General features: G+C 36.7%; 1 protein-coding gene, 1 long non-coding RNA gene and 1 other non-coding gene across 3 annotated transcripts in view; 1 reads left to right on the top strand and 2 right to left on the bottom strand.

The window, feature by feature from the left end:
* The window catches only part of LOC143659170 (uncharacterized), a 37,881-nt gene extending 36,713 nt beyond the window's left edge, over window positions 1-1,168 (top strand). The window contains exon 3 of the long non-coding RNA XR_013163465.1: window positions 940-1,168. This is a non-coding gene — a long non-coding RNA (uncharacterized LOC143659170). The remainder of the gene's footprint in view (window positions 1-939) is intronic.
* Window positions 1-27,208, bottom strand: part of SMC2 (structural maintenance of chromosomes 2) — a 187,259-nt gene that overhangs the window by 153,236 nt on the left and 6,815 nt on the right. The window lies entirely within an intron of this gene.
* Window positions 25,501-25,690, bottom strand: LOC143675413 (U2 spliceosomal RNA). Its single transcript, XR_013171638.1, has one exon. It is a non-coding gene; the product is annotated as a U2 spliceosomal RNA (small nuclear RNA).

Genomic DNA, 27,208 nt, shown 5'->3' with positions numbered 1-27,208 from the left:
CTGATACTTGAGAATTTTCTGTTGCCAAAGTGCACACCGATAGCAGGAGACAACACTGAGGTTAGAATTTAGGTCTATTTAATTCCAAAGTTATTGCTGTGTTCTCTGTTCCATGCTCTTTCCTATAGGAACTAACAAGTCTTGGGAACTCTTTTATAAACTGTTGTATGTGGTGTGGTACAGAAATCATTGAATGTGAAGTGAGAAGACCTGAATGTATATAAAGTTTTGCTAAGGAGTAGCTGTGTGACTTTGTACAACTTATTTCTGTCTCTTTGAGAGTGTCATTATTGCTATTGGCATCACATATGTAATAGCGAAGGAAATAACACTTGACTAAAACCAGGTTTTTAAAGTTTGAGTTCTAGCTCTGCAATTAATTAGTTGATGTGGCTTGGGAAAAACCACTTAGCCTATCTTAGCTGTTGTGTGTTTTTTGTAGCTTGTTTTTGTTTGTTTCATCTTAAAAATGAGAGGAATATGGGGGCCTGGTCCCTTTTACTTCTGAAATTTTATTTCATAAGAAATAGAAATATTTATATTTCTGAAATTTCTAGAAATAGAAATACTAAGAATTTCTATTTCTATAATTGTATTTTCACCAAGTTAGCTAGTGGGAGCAATTCTAACAGTTCACAAATTCAGACACAGACTTCTCTGAAAAGAGAAATAATATCTTGGCCAGCCTGGGCGCCAGCCAGATATATTTGCAGAACATCCTTCAGCTTGAATAAAAAAATTATTGCTCAACCATCTGTTACAATTAAGAAAAGGTTTGAAAATGTTTTCTATGTGTTTGACTAATCATGCTTTAGGGCCCTGTGGGTACTTCACAAATTATATGTCTTCTCTATTGTCTTGGCATCATTAAAAATCTGGTATTTGGTCCTAAAATTTACTGGCTCTCTCTATTTTCTTCTTTCCTCTCTTTTCCCAAAGAAACTTGCGAAGAGACCCAAAGGGAACAGAGTAAGCACATGTGCTTCATAGCCTGTAACACAAATGAATTCTCTCTGGTGAGTGGATTGCACACAACTGAATGTTTGAATGTAGCAACGTAAGTATTTGTAGTCTGCATCCTTTGGACAATGATGTGTCTGATATCAGCCAAGAGAAATAAAGTCATTAAGCTCCAACTACTGTACGGGGATTCTGGTTCCTTCTGAGAAAATGATGATAAAATCTCATGCTGCTCAGCCCTTAATTACAAATGACCCACCCAGGTGCCAGCACTCAGTAAGAAGGTATTACAGCAGAAACTCCTTAACCTCTCACCTCAATCTACCTTTCTGCGTCTTCTCAGTTCCACATCTGTTACTTTGGCTGTGTTTCATGTCATACTTGCCTTTGGGTAGGTAAGAGATGGAACTCAGATCCGTCATGCTTTGTAATCTATTCCATTTCCTCTCCTGGTTATGGGAAGTCTACCTTCTGTCATGGAGATAGAGGATCCCTTTTAAAAGGTATATTTTAGGGACATTCTTACTGTTCTGTCAGATTTATTCTGGTCAGATGGTGAGATTTTTTTCTTCCTACCTTCATCTTGACACTTATCCACCTCCTGTGTCGCAAACCCCACTCTTTTGAAAGGGAAGTGTAGGTATTTCCAGGACAGTTGAAGAGCAGACTATCAACGATCATTTGGGGAATGTGTTTTTCTGTGCGTGTGTTATTGTGTGTGTGTGATTGTGTGTGTGTGGTGTCTGCAGTGGGCCTACTCAGGGACAGCTTGTCCTTGAGTCCCTTCCACTCTACTTCCCCATCCTCTAGAACATCATTTCTGAATCATTTTGGGAGGAACTACTGAGTAGGAAGCACCAGGCAACATCATGGCAAGTATAGCCTGTCCTGGTTTCCCCAGCTTTTCCTCAAAGACATCTATAACCATTTAGTTAGATAACTGTGTTTTGGGATATCCAGACATGTTGAGGGCTGTGAAAGCAGGGTCTGAGTTGACACTGATATCTGAAAACACAAAGTATCATCATATCCCCTGTGACAGTGAAGACCTACAGGACCAGTAATAAATGGAGTCTTGCCCAAAGTTAAACTTAATAGTAGAAGTACTGGTTCTGTCAGTTCCCAGGTCTCTGAATATATAATTAGTATCAACACACTTGGCATTTGGAATAACTCCCACCATACATCCTTGGCTTGTGGAATCAGACTAATCAAGAAGTCTCTGAAACTGCACACCTCTATGCCCCTAACAAAAAATGGTGAATCAAAATATTGGTGGATACTGGTATTACTCTTAGGATTTTAAGGAAGCAGAGCGGATGATGCTGTTTTATCTCCATTAAATTCAGAAATCTTTCTCCTACAGAAACATATGGATCCTGGAGGATGACTTTGCACCATTGCAAGCTCATCCAAGTAGTAACCCTATTGTGGCAGATGTGGTTTCTTTGTTGGAGCAGATTGCCATGCTTTAGACATATGGTATGTAACTTATGACTTGGCAAATGCATTGTTTTATATCAGAAACATTTTGCATTCCTTTGGAATGGATGACCAATTGCATTTATATTTTTGGTTAATAACTATGTTTACTCTTTTGTTGTCTGTCATAATATAACCTGAATATATCTGTACTGTCTGGGTATCTCATAGAATATCACACTGATCCACTACAGTAATGACATTATGTTGATCAGACAAGGTGAGCATGAGATGGCTAGCATGTGGGTAGTCTTGGTAAAATGCACATGCTCTAGAAGGTGGGAGGCAATAGCTACAGATTTAGAGACCTGTCACTTAGATTAAATTTTAAGGGTCCAATGGTCTATATTGTATAAAAATATCCCCTTCAAAGTAAAGGCAAATTGCTGCTTCTTGCATCCCTGTTACTACGTAGGAAGTGCAATGCCCTGTAGACCGATTTGGGTTCTAGAGGAAATATATGTAACACTCTGGAATACTACTCTGGTCCATATATCAGGGGCATGAACAGCTTGCAGCTTTGTTTGGGGTTGGATCAGGAATGGGCTCTGCATTAGGTGCCAATAGCCCAGCAATGTGAGCAATATGATCTAGCAGAAACTTTGCATTGAGGGTGTCAGTGGTGGGATTAGAGTTTTTGGCAGGCGCCAATGAAGAATCACAGTTCAGGCCCCTGGAGTTCTGGAGTAAGAACATGCCCTCTGCAGCAGAGAATTATATACCTTTGGAGAAACAACTCCTGGAACGTTATCTGATCTATAGAGATGGAAGACTTGAGCATGGGACACCAAGGACCAACCATCCGTAGCTTCTAAATATGAGTTGGATTTTGTCAGATAGGCCAGCAGCAGTGCATTGTAAGATGCAAACGGTACATCTGTGTTGAAGCCCAAGTAGGAACAGAGGCTATGAGTAAGCTGCAAGAGCAAGTAGCACAGTCTATCATGTCACCCCACACAATTACACCAATGTCCCTCCCTCAGAGAGTTTGCACCTATGACTATAAAGAGGGAGAAGGAAAAACCTTAAGGTTGGCTCACAGGTGGGTCAGCTTGCTTTGTGGATGCAAACCAAAAATGAGCAGTGGCTACAATGCAACACATCTGGGGAGGTCTTGAAATATAGGAAAAATGAGGGAAAATAATTCCCAGTGGGCAAAGAGACAGGCAGTGCACCTGGTCATCCACTCTGTGTGGAATGTGAAGTGGCCCTAGATGAGAATATATACAGAAGTGTGGACAGTGGCAATGGCCTGGCCAGCTGTCCAGGAATCTGAAGGAAAAAGGCCTGGAAGACCAGAGACAAGAAGAACTGCTAAGGAGATATGTGGATAGTTATATGGAAGTGGACACTGAGTGTGAAAATTTTTTGAGCAGTTGGGGAAGGGAGGAATGTACCGGGAAGCTGGAAGTTTCACTGCAGGGCTTTTTTGTACCCTCTGCCTAACTGTGACTGTGGGTGGGAAAATGCAGCAACCATGGCCTCAGAAAAATATATGGTAACCTCTGGAATGTGGGTTTACATCACATCATCAGGTAAGACAATGGGACAAGAAGAGAATGGATATGTAGAAAGAACAGTGAAAGAGGAGCCTGACTGCTATGCTCCATCCCATTCTTCTCTCTCTTCTAAGTTTTCCCCCAGGAAGGGTGGGCAGTTGGAAGCTGGAGAAGCTGTGACCTAGATGTGTATGGAAAAGTCGATTCATGCAGCACAGGGATGGGAACCACAAAACTATGTGGCGACCATGAAGGTTTGTTACTTGGATCTCCTTTCAAGGAAGAACTTGACAATCAGGTGTAAGGAAGATGCACTGAAGTGTTTGAACCACAGATATCCTCTTATAAGGCAACCCGTAAGGAATGACTGAGGATGGCAGGGAAACAGGTTCTTGTAATTTATGTCCAAGGAGAATCTCTGAATGTAATCTCCTAGAGCATCATTCCCATAGGGCTGGCTGAGACTTTTTTTGGAGCTGCCTTGCAATCTGAAAATTTTCCTACCTGATTCTCATTTCTTCTCCAGGCTTTCACAAATGTCAGATCAGCATCCCAGGTTGAAGACCTTCCCTGCCTACTTACCTTTCTTCCCCTTACCTTTTACATGCACTTACCTCAACAAAGCTCTTTACTTCTGTCTTGGTGTCTGTACCTGGACGACTGAATCAGTATACCATAAAGAAAGGATGTAACAGCCTGCTCACCAATAATCATTGGATTCCCTTTTCTTGTTTCAGAAACTGAAAATGGACTCACGGGAACATGATATATTCACATTCTACCATTCAGGGCTAAAAGACACCTAATGAATTGCAAACAAGGCAATGTCTTCCCATCACCATAAATACCAGCATTCCACATAGCACAAAGTTTCAAAAACCCTGTTTAATTTTTTTTCCAGTCACTATCCTTCATGGAATCCCTAATGGCATCTTCTGGAACTCTAAGTTGCTATAAAACCCTGCTTGAGAAACTTTGCTTTACAAGAAGTTTCTTCTTTATCCTCCCACTTCATGTTCCCCTCCTTCCTCCCGTGAATCCCTCGTCATATTTAAATTGTTACTTTTCCTTTCTCTCTCTTGTCTCTCAACCCTAACCTTAAATACTTGCTGAGAAGGTAAAGAATTCTGCTGGAAAGCCTGTGAATTTTGAATCTCTATTTCTGCTTTGGAGGGGGTTGAGGAGACAAAATGCAACTCTGTGTTCTACTGAGAAGAAAAGAATCCCACAAGATTGACACCATGGGATATTCCTCAGCTCCGTATTTTTTTTAGTAATGAACTTGGGAGCCTAGACATGCTAAAATAGCTCACAAATTCAAACTTAAATTTTTAAATAAACATTTCTTCATATGCCTCCCCCAACTCCCATTTCCCCAACCCTCTAGCCTCCATTCACATGACTCTCATTTGTGTACGTGCTTTTTCACTACTTATTATTTTCTTCCCTGACAGATAGGTGCTATTTTATCTTACAGAAAAAAGAACCCTAACTATTTCTTTGGTTGATTCCTCCACAGTCCTTAATCTCTAGTTTAATTTGCTGGTCTAATGTAAATTGTGGCTCTCGTTTGTAGAATCTTCCGTTTGCTTTACACTAATTTGTGAATTCAAACCTTTTTCTTGCTATAACATCACATATCTTTACTGGTAGGTTGAATGAAAGTAAAAAGCTAACCTGAAAAGCCAATCAGTGAATATTTGATGACAGTTCTAGATTCCAGGGGGCAAGCTATTTTGCAATCAGGTTAAGAAGAGGATCAAATTATAATAGTTTTTTTAACAGGTCTGCATGTTTCTCAACAGCTTCAACATATTTTTAGGTCAGAATGATGCCTGGGAGGATCCAAGCATCAAAAACCCAAGGAGGAAAAGAGTGAGGCTCTTTCCCCATCATTCCTATACCTATGAATCAGGTATATCACAGGATTAGGTGTTTCACAAGCCATATCAAAGCAGAATTACGCATTTGGCTGATTTTCTAAACTGTTTTCACTTAACTTTTCAAGGTTTTTTTGGAAATTGATGTGGGGATTGTCATTAACTGTGGAAGAGGCTTATTATGCACCATCATGATTCTGCATCACTACACTCAGTTAACAGAAACACAACCAAAAAGGGAATCTTGCCACAAATTATCTTTTATTTATGAACAGAGCTTCTTCTCTGAATTGCTGGCTTCTTTCCTGCCCTGCCTGGTTGGGTGGGATAAATAATGTGAACAAAACCTCAAATCTTACTCTCCCTTCGCTCTGAGGTCAAATCCTGAGGTTAGCAGAAGTGGCAAGCTCTTTTCTCCTTGAATCTCTGTCCTGTTTGAAACTGCTCTTTTCTCAGGATAAGATTTTCTGGGGAAATTTCAGTCCCTAGAAAACTGAGATTTCCCTCTTCTGAGATTTTATTAAGGAAATATCAGTCCCTCATTGTGGTGGTTTGGAGCTGTATGTACCTCAGAAAAACTCGTTCTTCAGTTTAATCCATCCCTGTGGTATAAATCCATTGTAAATCAAATTTTGTGATGAGGTTACTTCACTGAAGGTGTGGCTCACCTTAATCAGGATGGGTCTTAATCCTATTACTGGAGTTTTTTATAAGTGTAATGAAATTCAGAGAAAGAAAAAAAGCCACAGGAAGCAAATGAATGGAACTTGGAAGAGAAGGGAAAAACCAAGAGATGCCGCCATGTGCCTTTCCATGTGACAAGCTAAGGACCAAGGATTGCTAGCAGCCAGTCCCAGAGTGCCACAGTCTTCAGGGAGAAAGCATTCCCTTGACAACTTGATTTGGACTTTTTCCCATGCTCAAATCATGAGCAAATAAATGTTTACGAGAACTCATTTGATGGTATTTGCTTGAGCAGCCAAGAAAACTAAAGCACTCATGTAAATAGCATACTAAAGTCAAACTTTTAGTCCTACATACAGGCAGAAACATGCCTGAATCCTAAATTGAAATAACTAAGCTACACATGAAATTCTTGATATAAGTGAATACATAAATAAGAAGTCTCAAAAGACTATTTGGTTTCTTTTACCTTCTTTTCCTCCCATACTGTATATGCACCACGTATAATCTGAGTTTTCAAAAGGGAGGCATAACTGAATTTCTTGGGCAGCTGGTGCAGGATATCTGGGTGGGAACAAAAGTGGCAGCAGGGAAAGCCATGTGAATTTTGGGAATACTACAGAGGTATTTCTAACATATTTTAGTCATTCTTTCACCCCAGTTGAGAATCATCCATGCACAGGCATTTGAAGCACACTTTGCAGCAAAAGACCAGGTTGAGAATATCACAGAATTATATTGAGAAGACCTGGGACCTTATCCTGGTTCTGATGCTCACTAGGCCTCTGACCATGGCTACTTATCTTACATTTATCTTCTTCAGGTTTCCTACTTAGACATAAAATCATTAATGTCTAGCAAGTTTGGTTGATAGGGCATATGTGAAAATTTGAAAATAGTAAATTGTTATAACAACATAAGATCTTATTGCTGTTAGGGAGCCCTAGGATAGGAATTTATAGGGAGAAATAAGGAGAAAACACATGTAGTCACTTTGTCTAACATCTTATTAGAGCTTCCCTAAGCGACCTGTCCTAAGGGAGCCTTCCAAAACCACATCCCGAACTTCTTACACAAGATAGTGGACACAGAGAAAAAAATATATATTGCTCATATGCTACAGGAGATCACCTTCTAGTAAGGGAGATACATTTCTAAATAAATAATAATAACATCTCAAAGTGATAAGAATGATCCAACTATTTTGCAGCAACCAAGTCTGGAAAGATCAGGAAGGATTCCAGAAAGAGTGATGCCTGAGTTAAGTCTTAAAGGATAAATAAGAGTTAGCTAGGGTTGATGATTAGAAGTTTTTCCAGATAGAGGGGAATCATAAGTAAATGCAAAGTACTGTGTGAACAGAACATTGTTAGTAGCTTGAAATTGCTGGAGCATACAGTGCAAGGTAGGGAGTAAGGAGAGATACAGCTGGAATGCAGGGTAGGGGATGCATAATGAAGCATTTTACCCCGTAGTTCAAGAGGGTGGGGATGATTTGAAGCATTTTGAGCAAGTGCCGAGGCATAGTCATATGTGAGTTTTCACAAGCAAATTTTGGCAGCAGGACACTGGGTCAATTTGAGGGGACCATGACTGGAAACCAGCAAAAAGACTATTGTAGTAATAATTCAGGTCAGAAATAGACTTGAATTAAGTCAAGAAACTACTGTCTTCAAAATGTCCCTCAGGAAGCAATACATGCATATATGGGGTTTTAACAGAGTTGCTCTCAAAATAGAGACATGTCTGAGTTTGTGGGAAGCTGGTTCAGGATATCTAGATGGACTTAAGAATGGTAGGCAGCAGAAGCAGCCAGGAATTCTTTGGGGATACTGCAGAGGTATTTCTAGCATATTTAACCATTCTGTCATCCAGCTGAAAATCACTCAAGCACAGTCACTTGAAGCATGTTTTGTCACAAATTGCTAGGTGGGGAGTATTCTTGCATTTGATAGTGAAAGATTCCCTCAGTGTTATTGACACCTTGGAATATGATGGGTTTTATAATGATGATAAATAGTAGTTTACTCTCTTTCTATTAGAGAAAATGAATTGAAACCTGAAGGACAATTTAAGTAAGCATTCTGTTCACACATTTCTTTGAAATGACCTTTTAAATTAATTGATTAATACTTCCAACTGCTAGTCATCCAAGAAACATCATGCTTGACTACACTTTTAGTATGATATAATCATTACTTATGATTAGGGCTTTCTCCTTCACCAATAAAATTTATGATATTTACTCAGGTGTACTCTAGCATGCAGGTAAAGCCACAGAATATTACAATGTACATGAATAAGTCTAGAAGCTACTGTCTTCAAAGTGTCCATTGGGGAGCAACAGATATTTCTCGAAGAGTAGCATTACACATTTTCTTCTAAGTGATAATCTCTAGCTTTGATCCTTTTTCTACATGTGATTGTATCCTATTACTGGAAAAAGCTGAATGTGACTGCAAAAAAGGAAAACATAGGTGTCACATGTCCAGAATATGGATTTTAACATTAATTCCAGGAATGATTTAAAAGGGCCTGGTTTTAGCATGCTATGGAGTGAAATCCTAGCTCTACTACTTCTGCTCCTGCCTGAGCTGCACCCCACCTCCATGGTCCTCACACCCCACCTCCATAATATTGCACACCATGCTCACCAGCACCAATATAGCATCTCCAACCTATGCCTATACCTGAACTGCAACACTGTTGTGCCCCTGCCCCTGGCATCCTGTTCCACATCCATTTCATAAATACAAAGATTTAGATTACTGAAGGAAATCACTTTCCAAAGTAACCTTATCAAGATATTTACATGCCTAGAAGGCAATAGAAGATCACAAAGCATATAAAGATGCAGACAGATATAGCCCATTCTAATGACCAAATTAAAACACCTGAGGAGACACAGACTTTGGAACAACTAATGAAAGATGTTCATATAACTCTTCTGAACAGAATCAGTTGGATGGCTAATGATGTAAAGAAGATCAAGGAGACATCAGAAGAACACGAAGAGGAATCTGAAAGAATAAATAGAAAAAGCAGATATCGCAGAGATTAAAGATGCTGTAGACCAAATGAAAAATACACAAGAGGCATACAACAGCAGATTTAAAGAGGCAAAAGAAAGAATAAGTAAGCTAGAGGACAGGACAACTGATTTTGAACACACAAATGAGAAAATGGCAAAAACGATGGAAAAATTTGAATTGGATCACAGGGAAATGATTGCCAAAGCAAAGTGCACAACTATAAGAATCACTGCTCACCCAGAAGTAGAAGAGAAAAGGGCTAGGAAGATTAGTTGAAGATATAATGGGGGAAACTTCCCCCATTTATAAAAGATATAAATATGCACATCAAAGAAGTCCAATGAGCTTTAAATAGCATAAATCCAAAAAGGCCTACCCCAAGACACATACTAATCAGTCTATGAAATGTTGAAGAGAGCCAGAAAATCCTGAAAGCAGTAAGAGAAAAACAATCTACTACATTGTTCCAGTTAGTTATCTGCCAAAATTCGATATACCAGAAACTGAATATCTTTTTTAAAAGGGGAATTTATTAAGTCGTAAGTTTACAGTTCTAAGGCTGTTTAGACAGAACAACCAGACAGAGGATCAACAAGAAATTAGAGAACTTAAAGAATTTGATAAATTAATTATATCTAACAGACATAGCTAGGTCACTACACCCGAAAACACCACGATATACATTCTTCTCTAATGCTCATGAACAATTCTCCAGGATAGATCATATTCTGGGGCACAAAATGGGTTTTTATACATTTAAAAACACTTAAATTATTCAAAGCATTTTCTCTGATCACAATGAAATGAAGCTGGAAATCAATAAACACCAAAGAACAAGAACTTACACAAAAATATGGACATTAAATAACACACTCTTAAACAACCACTGTGTCAAAGAAGAAATTGCTAGAGTGATCCTTAGCTATCTGGAGATTAATGAAAAAGAGAATACAACATATCAGAACTTATGGAATGTGGCAAAGGCTGTGCTGGGAGGGAAATTTATTGCCTTAAATGCCTGTATTAAAAAAAGAAGAAAGAGCAAACATGGAGGACTTGACTGCTCACCTGGAGGAATTTGAGAAAGAATAGCAAACTAACCCAAAAGTAAATAGAAGAGAAATAACAAACATTAAACCAGAGTTAAATGAATGGCAGAATGAAAGAACAATTGAAAGAATCAATAAAACCAAAAGTTGGTTCTTTGAGAAAATCAATAAAATTGATGGATCATTAGCAAGCCTGACAAAGAAAAAGAGAGAGAGTGGATACAGATAAACAATATCAGAAATGAAAGGGGGGTCATTACTACAGACCCTGAAGAAATAAAAAAAATCATAAGATGATACTATGAGCAACTATATGCCAAGAAACTAGACAACTTAGATGAAACGGACAAGCTCCTAGAAACACAGAAACAAGCCACACTGAGTCAAGAAGAAATAGAAGATCTGAATGAACCAATCACAAGTAAAGAGAATCAATCCAGCCATCAAAAATCTTCCTACAAAGAAAAACCCAGGACCAGATGGCTTCACAGGGGAATTTTATCAAACATTCCAAAAAGAACTAATTCCTATTCTGCTCAAACTTTTCCAAAACACTGAGGAAAAAGGAATACTACCTAACTCATGAAGCTAACATCACTTTAATTCTAAAACTGGGGAAAGACACTGTAAGAAAAGAAAACTACAGGTCAATGTCCCTAATGAACATAGATGCAAAAATTCTCAACAAAATACTAGCAAATCAAAAAAAAAAAGAATACTAGTAAATTGAATCCAACAACTCATTGAAGGAATTATATACCACAACCAAGTGAGGTTTATACCAGGAATGTAAGGATAGTTCAACACAAGAAAATCAATTAATGTAATACAGCACATTAACAAATCAGAAGGGAAAAATCATGATCATATCGATAGATGCTGAGAAAGCTTTCGGCACAATTCAACATCCTTTTCTGATAAAACACTTCAAAGGTAGGAATCAAAGAAAACTTTGATAAATATGATATATATGACAAACCCATAGCCAGCATCATACTCAATGGTTTGAGACTGAAAACTTTCCCCCTAAGACTGGGAACAAGACAAAGATGCCGTCTGTCATCACTATTGTTCAACACTGTACTAGAAGTTCTAGATAGAGCAATCAGGCAGGAAAAAGCAATGAAAGGCATCCAAATTGGAAAGGAAGAAGTAAAACTTTCATTATTTGCAGATGACATGATACTATACTTGGAAAATCCTGAGAAATCTACAACAAAGTTACTTGAACTAATATACAAATTCAACAAGCTGGCAGGATATAGAATTAATGTTTAAAAATCAGTGATGTTTCTATACACAAAAAATTACCTAACTGAGGAGTCGATTAAGGAAAAAATTCCATTCAAAATAGCAATTAAAAGAATCAAGTATCTAGGAATTAACTAGGAATGTAAAAGACTTGCACACAGAAAACTACATAACATTGCTAAAAAATGAAAGAAAATCTATGTGGAGTTCATAGATTTAAAAAAATATTCTAATATCATATGTACTTGATATATGATATTTTCCCTTTTAACATTTCCCTTTTAACTATTACCAAAACATTTCCATTGTTCTAAGTAGGAACTCTCACAGGGCTATTTTGAGAATTAAATGAGATGAAGTACTTAAAGTGCCTACTTGACATATGTATGTTAGTAGGTATTGTTGTTTTTCTGGGGCTGCTATGATAAATACCACACAATGAATATGCTTAAACAAAACAAAGGGAATTTATTGTCTCAAGTTCGGGAGGATAGAACTCCAAAATCAATGTCTTGACAAACCATGTTTTCTCCTGGAATCTGTAGTGTTCTGATGCTAACTTGCTTCAATCCTTGGGGTTCCTTGACTTGCATCTCTACCTCTGTCACATGGTGATCTGCTTCATTCTCTGGCTTCTTTTGACTTTTGGCTTCTACTGACTTCTAGCTTCTACTGACTGTGTTCAAGTTTCCTCTGTCTTATAAGGACTACAGCCATATGGATTAAAGCCCACCCTGGTTCAATTTGGGCTCATCTAAATAAGATCTTCAAAGATTCATAAGTGAGTCCACACTTAAATAATAACATCTTCAAAGATCCTATTTATCAATAGGTTCAGACCTACAGGAACATGGATTAAGACTTGAATATGTCTTTGGGGGACATGATTCAATTCCCAATAAGTGATACATGCTATCATGTATCACTTATTGGGAAAAAAATTATACAGGTGAAGTAGATATCTATTGCTGCATAACACATTATCCTAAAACTTAGTAGCTTAGAACAACACATACTTATTATTTTTAAGTTTCTGCAAGTCAGGAACTCAGGCATGACTTAGTTGGATGATTCTGGCTCAAGTGATCTCATGACATTGAGATTTCAGTTTAGATATTGACTCGGGCTGCAATCTGAAGCTTGCCTGGTGAGGATCCACTTCCAAGATGGCTTTTTCATAGGACTGTTGGCAGGAGGCCTCAGTTCCTCATCACACAGACCACTCCACAGGATTTTTTTGAGTCCTTCTGACTTGGTGGGCAGCATCCCCCAGAACAAGTGATCCAAGAGAACACATGCATAGATTCTTTGCCTGTCCTCTTTGGATTTACAATTCACTTGACTTCTCAGTAAGCGTCTTCTCTGAAGGCTGTCTTTCAGGCCTCTTTTGCCTGCAGGTGACATAACCCATGACTTGTACCACTTTATCCCATCTCTAGCCCTGCATTCCAGATCTCCAGCTTAGATCCAGGACCCCAATTCACAGCTTTTCCAAAGGGGAATTTATCAGCAGAGAACTGCTGATAATTCTCATTAAAACAAATACTTGGATATTTTCTATTTGTCAACAAACAGAGGATTCATTGCTAAAAATACAATAATGGAAATTAAAATAAATGTTCATTCTAATATACTGAATTTTGGGAAATATGGAGTGAGGTGGAGACACATAACTAAGGGAAACATTAAGAGCTATACAGAATATGGAAAAGGTTTCACCATCACGTATCTGACCATGACTGTATTTATTTCTCTTAAACAAACTGCCAGTCCTAGTCCTCATGTTCCTCCACCACCTCCCCACCTAGCTTCCTCCCGGGTCCTGGCTACCTTGAAACTAGCCTTACAGCTGTGGGACTGCAGAGAAAACAACTTGGACTTCACAGGTGAAAAGGGGAAAAGGGCAATTTCAATCCTAACTACCGTAAATAATCTATTTCACTCCCAATCTCCCCCTTCTCTCTCTCACTTGCACTGGCTACCCTGGCACAGCTATCCTTCCTTCCAGCCCTTAAAGATTCCAGGTGGTTTAATTACTGCAAAGGAAAATCTTCTGAACCAAACAGTCCTAAGCACAGCTTCTGTAAATCCCTCACCCCTCTTTATGAAATCAAACCATCCTAACTGCAACTCCAATAAACCCCTCACTCATCCTATGATCAACACCCCTCCCCTTAATATCTTCCACTGCTTTTCCTCCAACACACTGCCAGTCCTTAAAAAGCTGGCTGACTTGTTTCAATGGAGTTGAGTTCTACCATCTCTCCCCTGCTATACCATCCGATGAATAAAGTCATCTTAGTCTATTTCACGTTGACTGGATGAGTTTTTCTTTGATGTATCAAAAACCTTAAAATTTTTTATACCATTTGGCCAAGTTTTCTAGACCCCAATAAAATGATCTTAAGTGCTAAATTTTATCCACAAAGATGTTCATTACAGCATTATATGTAATAAACAAACTTGGGAACAAGTTACATATCCATAAAACGGAATGGTTAAATACATAGTGAAACATATATTGAGTTAAATAATATGTAGCCTTTAAACTGATATTTGTGAAGAATTTTTGATGACATGAGAAAGTCATCTTCCAAATATCAAGTGAATAAAGGCAGTATAAAATTATATGTGGTGTATAAAATGGTAAATATGAGGCCTAAGTATATATAAAAAAGTAAATTTACAAAATATTTCTAAATTATTTTATTGATTGTATCTGAATAGAAGGATCTTGACTTTTTCTACTTCTCTAAAATATTATTTATCTGGGCATTGTTCTAACATAGTTTGTCAAATGATTAAATATTTTGTAAAACCTCATCATTGAAATAATTAAAATGAAATGCTGAAGTATGGCAGCCAGTTGTGTAAGAAGGAATGGATACTCATTTCTGAAGGAACAAGTACTAAGCTGGTATTTGAGCCACCAGAAATATAGAACAATGACTAGTACTACAGATATTTCATTCATAATATTCTTTGTGACCTCTATGGAGACTGTTTCTGGGTCTTTCTGACTTTCCTGATACATAGCCTAAGGGAAGAGAGAACCATCCAGAAAAGCTCTTATTGAGAATTCAAGGGGAAAGGCAACTCTGAGTTCAGCAGTTTGGCTTATCCCCATTTTGTCTAGAAAATAAGCCCCACATGAGCTTATGTCAACATTCAGTGAAGCATGGGTGCCACAGGAAACATAAAAAGTAAAAACTGAAAGAATATGTTCCCTATAATACCTATAAAATTGTTTCTGTAAAACCAGTTGGTTCTGTTAAATTCTCTAACCTTGAGAGAAAGCAATAAAATGAAGGAGACAGGGAGACAAATATTAACTCTATTTCTACAAAAAATGCATAATTAAGTACATAATGAATATTATAAAAAGAGCTGGAGAAGGTCCACAAGAAATTGAAATTAAAGCTGTCAAGACTGAGGTATCACCTCACACTATTCAGAAATGCTAACACATATTGACTGACAGTGCCATGTGCAAGGAGGTGAAAAATTGGAACTCTCTTCCACTACTGGTGGGTGTGTAAATCACTGCATCGTGTTTATTTCATCTAGTTAGACTGACCAGATTCATATCCTTTTACCTTTAAATATATTCCTAGAGATTCTACACCAAGAAACTGGGGGATCTATGTGCCACAATATAATTCAAGGATATACAGAGCAGCATTTTCTTAATATCCCCAAATTGGCAGCAATCTGAATATCTGTCACAGTGGAATGGTTAAATAAATTATTGTATATTCATAAATGGAATATTATCAAGCAATGAAAAATGAATGAATTGCAATTACATATAACATACATGAATTTAACAAACATGTCGATTGAAAGAAACAATGCAAAAGAATATGTAAAATGTTCACTTATATTTAGTTTAATACTAGGCAAACAGTCCATATTTAAACTTTTAAAACTTCAAATGTTAAGGAAAAATCAAAGTTATGCTTGTCACTCAGATCCAGATGAAGTTTATCTGTGATATGGGTGGCAGGGAGTGGGGACTGCAACCAGGAAGGAGCATAGGGGATATTCTGGGATGCTCATAATTTTCTAATTACTCAATAAGGATGAAAGTTAGACAGATATATGATTAATTTTTTTTATTAAACTGCACACACTTTCTGCATTTATCCATATTATATTTCTGTTTCACAATTAAAATGGCAAAAAGGTCATGTGGTCACAGTAGATCACTTTGAAATCAGTGATATACAAAAGGGATATGGGGAAAAAAAGAAGAAAAGAAATGATGCAATGGACTACTTTGGTACTTTTAAAGGGGAATGTTTATTCTATTCTCTCTTAATGTTTTCTTATGCGTGGAGGGGCATCCATTTGTGTACCACTTCTGACATGAATTTATTCTCCTGCGGAGGGAAAGACACCTAAATGCTGAGTTTTGGAGAAAATGCAGGTTGTAAATATCTAGACATTTTTTCTTTCCTTTCTTTAGTAAGTGTATTAGCCACAGGGGAAATGTTATGTCTGCTCTTCTAGATACAGGCACCACACATTTTGAGGTGTGTCCCAGTCAACTGTAACTACGGATGGGGGGCTAAGTCTTTGCATTCAGGCTTACTTGCTCACAAAAGAAGCCACATTCTTGATTTCAATCTTGTTTGTAAAAACATCAACGATTTAATATTTACATATTGAATTTATTGCCCTGCCCTGATTCTCCAGTCTTGGATGAGGGGGCCATTATAGTTCATTTGGATGAAGTCTATATCCAGCTTCAGAATTATGAATGACAGTATGGTACTCTCTGTGGCTTAGAAGGTTTAAAAGACATTTCATCTTCCTTCGTGTTATCCAGATCAAATTAAGGCAAAATTTTATGATCATCCATATATTTTTGGGCACGTTTTGGAAGAAGGACTTCAATATTTCATATTTCATGGCAACAACAGCAAATAGAAATAAAGCGAATTCAAGGATATTTGCATGGGAAAAATAATCTGGGAGGAAGGGATAATAATGCAAAAGACACGAAACAAAGCTATAAAAACAGAGAATGATCTATGAATTTTTAATACGTAAACTTCTCTCTCCTAATAGGACTTTACTCTATGAATCAGAACAAAAATAGAACACAACCGTCTTTAATTTCAGTGAACTAAAGATATGTTTTAACTATTATATAAGGACAAGGCAAGATGCAGCAGGCACAGTACAACGAAGACTCTAACAAGAAAACAATTATGGTTTATAATAAAAAGCTTATTGATAGTAATATCAGTAAGTGGCCTACAAATTGGTAGCTGTTATTGCTCGTTATAAAGAGGACTGGTGGTGCCAGGAATTAAAGGGAGAAACCAAGGACTGTGAAAACCCCAAAACAAGAGTTGAGAGCTAATTGTTTCTATGTACATACCCCTTCCTCACCACTTCACCCTCTTTTTGTATCTCACATCTGCTTAACTACTGCAGGAATTTGGGGTGCATAAGGACTCTTTCCTTATTGTTGGATCTTGGATATTATTCCTTAAAAAGCAGACATTTATTCTAAGTAAAAATAGATGAATAAATACAATAAATAGAGAAAAAAGGAGTCTATTTCTGCAGCTAACCTGAGAGTTAGTGATGGCCCTAAGATATCATTACAGATTAAAAGTATATTGCAAATTAAAAATGAAATGAAGCATAGCCAATGTGGAGGTCTGGATGTCACCAGGAAAAGATGACTTTCATGAGGTTTTCACAAGGTATCATTATCTTGATGAATATGTCAAGATCAAGGTTATGATTCAGTCTCAGAAGCTAGGAAAATTTTTTAAAACACAAATAGAATCATGGTAACTAAACTTACCAAACAGATGTATAAAACCAGAGTGCTAATATATTAATTTAGAAAGAAAAACGATACTTTTACAAGGATCAGCATTCTTGTATTGGTATATCTAATATGTGCTCCTAAGGCAGACAGGCAAATTAAAGTCTGAAGGATGCTTGGTAAGCACAGAAGCAGAACAAACCCAGCATCATCTCTCACTTCCATTACTTCAGTAAACTTCAAATCCAGCCTCAGAATACTCACTCTTCCCTCCTTAATTCATTTCCCATAGTGAAGCCAGAGAAGTTTTTTTTTTTTTTAATGGAAAGCCTTACAGTATTGCCTCTATCTAAAACTCTTCAATTGCTTCCCATTGCAGGCAGAAAGTCGAAACCCCCTACAATGTGTAAATGTCTCTGTATGTTATGACTCCAGCTTACCCTGGGAGAATTCAATCAGAGATATTGATGCTTTATAGTAATACTTAGGTAGAAAAACACTATTATTGAAATTACAGTCAGAAAAAGATCTTTATTTGGACTCTGAAACTATCTAGCTCATAGCCCCCCTTTCCTTTCAGAAAACAATGTGCTTATAATTTCTTTTTAATAATGAAGGTTTACTTTTAGCAAGACAAACTTATTTTGAAAATCAGTTGATCACACCCAAAATGAGTGTAATCTCTGAAGAACAGCCAAACTTCAGTCACAAGGATTTAGAAAAAGTCAGAGGCCCTGCATTTACTTGTTCATTCATTTAATATTTATTAAGTGGTCTCTAAGTGTCAAGCCTCTGCCCTTATTAAAAAACAGATAAACAAACAAAAAAAAAACCCAGTAACAAACCAACGAGATTTCCAGCTCTCATGGAGCTTAATTTTAAGCAGAGAGAGGAAGTAGAAAATAAACAAGAGAAACGTCAGATAGACCTAAGAGGCATGCAGAAACTTAAGAGAGTGAAAGGACACAGAATGATTATATTGCATGGAATGAGAAGAAATCTTAGACACCAAGACTGGGAAAACTAGATCAGAAAGAAGATATATAGTTAACATTTGAGATATTCCTTGAGGCTTAGAGCAAGCTTTCTCAATAATTTAGGTGTGAAATATTACAATAAGTCTGAGCTCCAAGGATATAAATACTGATAGGTTTGTTTGGGATGGGACCTCTGATGCCATTTTGGCAGATACGACCCCAGTGGAGTCTTTTATGTACTGGAAGAGACTTGTATGAAGCATCAAGTTGGCTAAGATGAGCATATACACTTTAAGTCACTTTTAAATTCTTGAAGACGCTCAAAAATGCTTGAATGTGGTTCATAGAACTAACTACTTGTTTTTTTATACTTTAGTGGATCTGATCATTTTCTTAGCAAACGGTTTTGCAACTCTTAGCAAGCCATTTTGCCAAATAAACAAGATGGCTAAACAGCCTTGAGGACATTTCTGAAGATACGGTTAACTGGAAGACATTGCTTTTATGGAGATAACATTAAACCGGTATGTAATACATTAAGAAATGTCAAGCCAGCTTAGGTGCAGAAATAAAATGTTCAGAAGACATCATTTCAGTTTAATCTTCTTTGAAACTTGATTTGAGAAGGGTAAGGTGAGCCAGAAGCCAACGTGGTGATTGCTTCATGGAAAAATGAAGTATAACAAAGTATACTGACAATGAAAAACATTGCTGAACAGCTCCATTCTCTGATTTTGATCCCCAGAAAATCTATTCATAATGATTTCATTTTATCTCCTAAAGCAATTAGAAAGAGAAAGCAGCGAGATAAAATTCTCACTGTTTGGACAAAGGAAGTGAGAAAGAGGCAGGATTTGGAAATTTGAACTGTTATAAAATTTACCTTGGTGGTTATATTTGGAAAAATGATATAATAGTAGAACCTTAAAAGAAAATGCAAAGAATTAGGTATAGCAAACACTGGTGGTGTTAAGAAGACTTAAGATGGCAGGTGTTGAAATGGAGTTTTTTTTTTCAGGGCTTTGGGAAGAGGTCTAGCTATAGGATCAAAAAAAAACATTTAGATTTTTCTCTATGTTGCTACCTCTATATCTTGGTAAATTATTTTCTCAATTAGTTTTTTCTTTAGTAAAATGTATATCATAATATATAATAATAATTGTAGCTAATACGTATTGAGAATTTACTATGTGCTGTCTTATCTCATCTTCACAGTAATAAGTATATGGCACAGATACTAGAAATAGTCACATTTTCCAGATGAGGAAACTTTGGGTTATAGCTATTGTGGTGAAACTTCTCTCAGGTTATGCATTAGCAAGTGGAGGAATCAGTATTTGAAACTGGGTCTGTCTGAGATCAAAACTTGAACTTCTAACTCATGTACTACACACTGAAAAAGTCATTGTTAGATTAAATGGAATTATGCATGAGATGATACCAGACCTAATCTAAACACCCAAATATAAATGTAACAGTTATGAATATTTTATCAACCTTCCATTCTGCAAGAAATAAAGCATTTAAGTCTTTTAAATCAAATTAATTAGGTTTCAAACCCTGATACTGCCTTGATGGCAAGAAAACTACAGACCAATATCTCTTATGAATATTGATGCAAAAATCCTTAATACTAGCTAACTGAATTCAACAGCATATTAAAATAATTATATACCATGACCAAGTGGGATTTAGCCCTTGTATGCAAGATTGGTACAGCATTAGAAAATCAATTAATAGCACAATTTGGATGATTAAATGGAATGTGAAAATATAATACATTTCAATAAAATTGTATTAAAAAAGAAAAATCAATTAACGTAAATATACCACATTAACACAATGAAGGGGTTAAAAAAAACAAACAAACATATGATGATCCTAATTGATGAGGGGGAAAAAAAACATACGACAAAATCTAGCTCTGCTTCTTGATTAAAAAAACTTAGACACTAGGAATAGAAGGGAACTTCCTCAACATGATAAAAGGGCATATATGAAAAGCTCACAGCTGACATCCTAATTAACCACGAAAGACTGGAAGCTTTCTCTCTAAGATCTGGAGCAAAACAAGGATGCCTACTGTCACCACTGTTATTCAACATTGTAATGGAAGTTCTTGCCAGAGTAATTAGGCAAGAAAAGAAATAAAAGGCATCTAAATTGGAAAAGAAGAAGTAAAACTTTCCCTAAATGCAGATGCCATGAATCTATATACAAAAATCTTAAAAAACCCACAACTAACTCCTAAGCTAATAAATGAAATCAGCAAAGTGGCAGGGAACAAGACCAATACCCCCAAATCAATAGTGTTTATTTACACAAGCAATGAAAAATTGGAAGAAAAAATTTCATTTACATTAATAACTAAAAGAATAAATATCTAGTAATAAATCTACCCAGAATGTAAAGGACATGTACATAGAAAACTGCAAAACATTGCTAAAAGAAATCAAAGAAGAGCTAAATAAATGGAAGGACATTTTGTGTTCATGGATTGTAAGACTGAATATGATTGAGATGTCAATACTATCCAAAGCAATTTATAGATTCAATGAATTCCAATTAAAATTCTACCAACCTTCCTTGCAGAAATGGAGAAGTCAATCATCAAATGTATGTGGAAGAGTTAGGAACCCTGAATAGCTAAAACCATCTTGACAAAGAAGAATGAAGTTGGGGGACTCATACTTTCCAATCTTAAAAATTATTACAAAGCCACAGTAATCAAAACAGCATTGCACTGTTGCAAGGACAGGATTAATGGAATCAAACTGAGCGTTCAGAAATCAACCCTCACATTATGGCCAAATGATTTTTGACAAGGGAATCAAAGACTGCCCAGTTAGGAAAGACTAGTCTCTTCAACAAATGGTATTGGGAAAACTGGATCTTCATTTGCTAAAAAGGAGGACTCCTACTTCACACCTTAAACAAAAATCAACTCAAAATGGACCAAAGACCAAAACTGAGCCAGAATTATCAAACTCCCAGAAGAAAACACAGGAAAGCATCTTCAGGACGTTGGGTTAGGCAATGCTTCTTAGACTTTACACCCAAAGCACACAAGCAAAAAAGGAAAAATAGATAAATAGTTCCTCTCCAAAACTAAAAAGTTTTGTGCCTCAAAGGACTTTATCATGAAAGTAAAATGACAACCTACACAATGGGGAAAAATATTTGGAAACACATATGTGATAAAGGTTTAATATCCAGATATAAAGAAGTCCTTCAACTTAACAAACAGAAGACAAATAACTCAATTAAAAATGAGCCAAAGATTTCAACAGACATCTCTCCAAAGAGGAAAGAAATGGCCAGAAAGGACATGAAAAAATACCCAATATTGTTAGCCATCAGGGAAATGCAAATCAAAATCACAATGAGATATCATTTCACACCCATTAGAATGGCTGCTATTAAAAAAGTGGAAAACAAGTGTTGAAGAGAATGAGGAGAAATAAGAACACTCAATTCATTGTTGGTGGTAATGTGAAATGGTGCAGCTACTGTGGAAGACATTTGGCGGTTCTTCAGAAAGCTTAGTATAGAACCACATATGAACTGGCAATCCACTGCTAGGTAAATTTCCAAAAGAACTGAAAGCAGGGGATTAGCAGATATTTTCCCACCGATGTTAACAGTAGCATTAGTTACAATTGCCAAAAGATGGAAGCAACCAACTGTCTATTAACCAATGAAACAGGTAAATAAAATGTGGAATAATATTCAGTGGAATATTATTTAGCCATAAAAGGAGATGAAGTCTTAATACATGTGACAGTATGGCTGAACCTTGAAGACATCATGTTGAGTGAAATAAGCCAGACACAAAAGAACAAACAATGTACGATCTCACTGATTTGAAATAATTACAATAAGCAAACTCATAGAATCAGAATCTAGAATATAGATTACCACAGGGTGGGCTGGCGATAGGGAATGTGAAGTTAAGGCTTAAAATGTACAGGGTTCCTATTTGAAATGATGGAAATGGTTTGGAAATGGGTGGTGGTTGATGATAATAGGACATTCTGAATGTAATTAACAGCACTGAAATTTTTATCTGAATGTGATTAGAAGGGTTAATGTCAGGTTGTATATAAGGTAACAGAATAAATGTTTTTTAAAAATCCATGGAATTACACTACATAAACAGTGAACCCTAAGTTAAACCACGAACTACAGATAATAGTGCAATTACAAAAATGTGCTGTATCAATCGTAACAAATGTTACATACCAATGAAAAGTGTTAACAATAGGGTGGTATTTGGGAATCTTGTATTTTATGCATGACTGTTCTGTACATCAACAATTTCTCTTATAAACAAAAAGAAATTCAAACGGATTCATTACTTATGTTCCACCTTTCTATTGTTATATTAAGGTCTCTATGTCTCATGCTGTGCCAAAGAATCGAAGTAGGTCTATCTGGTTTTCAGGATTTGGTCCACACTGGTTACTGGTGAGAAGCCTCTGATTTCTCCAAGCACTCCTGGTTCAGCTCCAGTAATTCTGATTTGTTTGCGGCATGGAAATCTTTACTGAGTTTGGGAGTTCTGCCCAGAGTCCAGCCTCCCTTGATAGATAATGTAGTCATTAACTTCTGGTATCTAACCACCTGTTTACCAGGTGCTACAGAACGGTGAAGATTCTAGCCAGAGGTTTACCATGAAGTTAAAGAAGGTTGGGTTGTGGGATCTCCTGCTTTCACAGTCCCTTCTAAGGCTCTGAGACGGGCACTGGCAATGTGTACACGAGGTGGTGTCTTCTAAAAATTATTATTTGCAAAGATATTTTAAAGGCTAGTTTAACTGCCATCAGTTAACACTTATTTTTCAATTGCAACCTCCCTGTATTTTTGTAATTTGACCAAAGGGATATTGATTTTACTGTTAACATTATTAAGTGTATGATTTTATGGTGCTTATATGAAAAAAATATTCTCTTCAGTTAAAATTGTGTACCCAGTATCTTTAGGTGAATTGAAACAAAGTTCGAGATTTTCCCCCTCAAATGGAAAAAAAGTGAAGGATGCAATGAACAAAATTCACATAATGTTTATAATTGCTGAAGCTGGGTGATGAGTATATGGAGCTTCAACATATTATTCCTTTCAATTTTGTGTATTTTTGAATGTTTGCTAAATAAGGACTTTAAAATGCCAGAGTCCAGGATAAATCCAAGTGTGAGTATATTTTTCTTTTCTTTTTAAAATTTACCTTGCTAAGCCATCCAAAGGGTAGTTTCCAGCTTTTTATTAATCTCTTTTTCAGGAATATTTAAATTGTATGTTTGGCTTTGCCTCTTAATAATTTGTTTATAATTAAAACTAACATTTAATTTTTAGTTTGAATCTTATTCTGTTCAAAATGTTTATCATATTTTCCCATTATTCCATTATTTTCATCTCTATGTCTTTTTTCTCTCTTCATTCCAAGTTTCTAGAGTTTATTTGCCACATTACTAATTTTATTTTCTGCAGGTCAGTTCTTGCTTACTATACCCTATTGTGGACTGAAATTTTGTTCTTGAATTTGGAGTGCCATGCATTTTTAAGTTTTGTTATTTTAATTAAGTTGTTTTGCTTCTCAGACTGCATGTCCCTCTACCTCTCACCCTATAGCAACCTGTTCTTCCTTCATAAGGCTGTCTTACAACTTTTAACTGAAACCATACAAACTGTCTTCTTATTTTAGAGACTATAATGCAGGGTCTCTTCATGAGCTCCAGAGGGGCCCAGGGGCATTGCAGATCTCCAAGAGTAGGCAATGCTCCCCAAATATTTAACAATAATTTTATTTTCTGAGTATGTGGAAAATTTATAAAAATCTCCTGCAACACTATTCTAAGGAATCCCAAGTTGGAAAATGTTCGTTACATATTTTTTTTAATTGCTCTCTTCTGACCATAGTTAGAAGGACGATGATAACTTCATGCCTTGGATCTTGTATGTGGCTTCAGTGGTACTCTGTTCAATAAAATATTTAGTACGTATAATGAGCAAGCACTGCCCTGGGTCTGGAGATACAAAGACTAATATTTGTCCCCTGCCTTGGAGGACTGTGTGGGATAGTAAACACAGAAACATAGTGTTCTGGCAACAGAAAAAGGGGCAAAGGGCAGCAAGTACCATGCGTAATTTTAGTGATTCCCCAAATTCCAGCCTAAGTTCCAACTTCAAGCATTGGGTAAGTGTGGGTGTCCTCATACTGGTCTCTTTCAGGACAACTTCTAGCTTAGAAGCGCATTTGCAGGACTGGCTGCAGAAACAGAGCAGTGGCTGTTGGTTGTCAGACCAAATGAAAAAATATATACAATTGCAATTGAAAACAGGTAATTGTATATATAAATACAAGATGTATTATCAAGGTTTGAAAGAATGAAAAGGAGTTCATTTGCAGAAACATCATCAGAGAAATAGTGTTATCTAGAGTGTTCCAAGCTGTGCTCCTAGCCATGGTATAACCAGCTATCCAGTGGTTGGTAGATGCTTGCGTGAATGCAAATTTTGTACGAGAATAATTTTCAGCTTCAATACAAAAAACAAACATCAATTGAACTCTTCCACGTACTAAGTGCTTATGGCATTATTCATTGGAGCCTCACAACAGCTCTGAGTGTGGTATTTTTATTGGCTTCATTACAAATGTGGAAATGGAAGCTTAGACAGGATTATAACTTTTTAGGGTCACATATTTGTGAGTTGGAAAGTTGGGATTTGACCTCCAGCAGCAGATGGGCTGGAATTCATCACCTTAAAGAGTGGAATTTGAGAACCACTTCTGTCAGGCCTTCTGCTTCTACTGGCACCTACCTAACCTATAGCAACTCCTCCAGTACTTTTCATGACATATATATTTTTTTAACTTCCTATACATTTATTGTTCCCCCGAGGGGGGTGCACCATTCCTGGAAGTACTGCAATACCAGGTCGATGCGTGGAGTGGATGGAGCAAGCTCCTATTCCATCTCCTAATTCCAAAAATCCATTTAATATATTGACCTCGGATAGAGGACGTATCAGATATTAAACTGATAAGAACAGATACTACACTTGATCTTAGCCAAAACGCAAGAAGCGATCATGGCATATTTTAAACTCATTAATTAATATATGTTTTATAGTTATTTAAAACTCATGACATAATTAGGCAGAATTAAACACTCCCCTCCCCAATTCTGAAAAAATGAGGATTAGGATTTCTCTGGTATGTATAAAAGAGATAAATTAGCAGAAAATGTATTCCTTTACTTTTCTTCTTTCATATAGTAGTTTAAATAGTTGTACATGATATTTTAGTTTTTCCCAAATGTCTCCAAGTACAGTAATTTACAAGTCATGCATCTCTCTGTCATTCCACTTTCAAATAAAGTGGTTACTAGAATCCAAATGTGGCTACTATTATTTTAAAGAAAATAATGCCGCCTTATTATTTCTATAGAGTATCCTTCTACTCTTGGAGTTTGGTGAGTCGGAGAGAACAAAGTATACTTTCTAGTCCTGAATTTATTCCACTGATTATTAATATGAATATGCAATTAATACCTAAGAACAAGAGAAGAGTCTCTATCCCATCTTCGATTGGTGGGTAGAACACCTATGGAGCAATGTAAAGGGGGGAGAATCTCCCTAAGCAGGTCATGGGTGTCTCATTTAGACATATTCAAGACCAAATTTGAGAAATATGTGTTGGAAAGTTGAAAAGGAGAATTCAGGAAAAATTATGAGTTGACATGAAATAGTGGAAATATAGGATTTGTGGTTACAAGATCAGGTTAAACTTCTATCTCTGCTCTGTATAAACTATATTAACTTGGGAAGTTCAATAAAAGTTGGTTTTCTCACTTATAAACATAGGGATAATAAGACATAATCCTACAGAAATATTTTGAGGGTTAAATGAGTTTAAGCTGAATGATTAGCCCATGGCTAGTACTCAGCACTTGTATGTCATAGCTTTTATATTCATCCTGTCTTATATTACTCAATTGGGGATAATGACATTTACCTTTCAGGGTTATCATGAGAATTATACAAGATAATGAATGTGAACATATTTTACTAACCATGAAATTCCTCTGGAAATATGGAAAAATGCTGTAATGACAGGCTAGCAGCGTAAGACAGCAGACGCCCAGAGGGATGGAAGTGGAAAGTGGTGAAGATGATGGAAAAGTTGGTCAAGGCTAGACTGCAAATGACTTTGAAAAATCACAGTAAATGTCTTGGACTTTGCATTTTAGAGTATGGTGATGGTCCAGATCAGGGTGATTCTAGCTTCACTGGTCTAGGCCAGTGACAAGATTTGAGACAGTAATGCTAGTCACTTAGAACCCGTCCTCTCCCAGTTGTATAAGTATGACCCAAGCTATAAGATAACAGCCCCTTCACAGGTAACTCTGGACACAGCAGCCACTTCTGCGCATCTGTTATTCAAAAGGCAGTCTTCAATCTCTCCCTTCCTCCTAACTCCACATTTGGTATACGTAGCTGGTAATTCTGCCTCTTAGGTCCCTTCAGTGGCACAATTACAAAAAGTATTTATTTAAATCTCATATCCCCGGATTTGGAAATCCTTTTCCATGGGAATTGCATCATGG

Source organism: Tamandua tetradactyla, chromosome 2 (genome assembly GCF_023851605.1).
Source record: "Tamandua tetradactyla isolate mTamTet1 chromosome 2, mTamTet1.pri, whole genome shotgun sequence".
NCBI classification, from domain to species: domain Eukaryota; kingdom Metazoa; phylum Chordata; class Mammalia; order Pilosa; family Myrmecophagidae; genus Tamandua; species Tamandua tetradactyla.
This window is presented reverse-complemented; position numbering and strand designations above follow the sequence as displayed.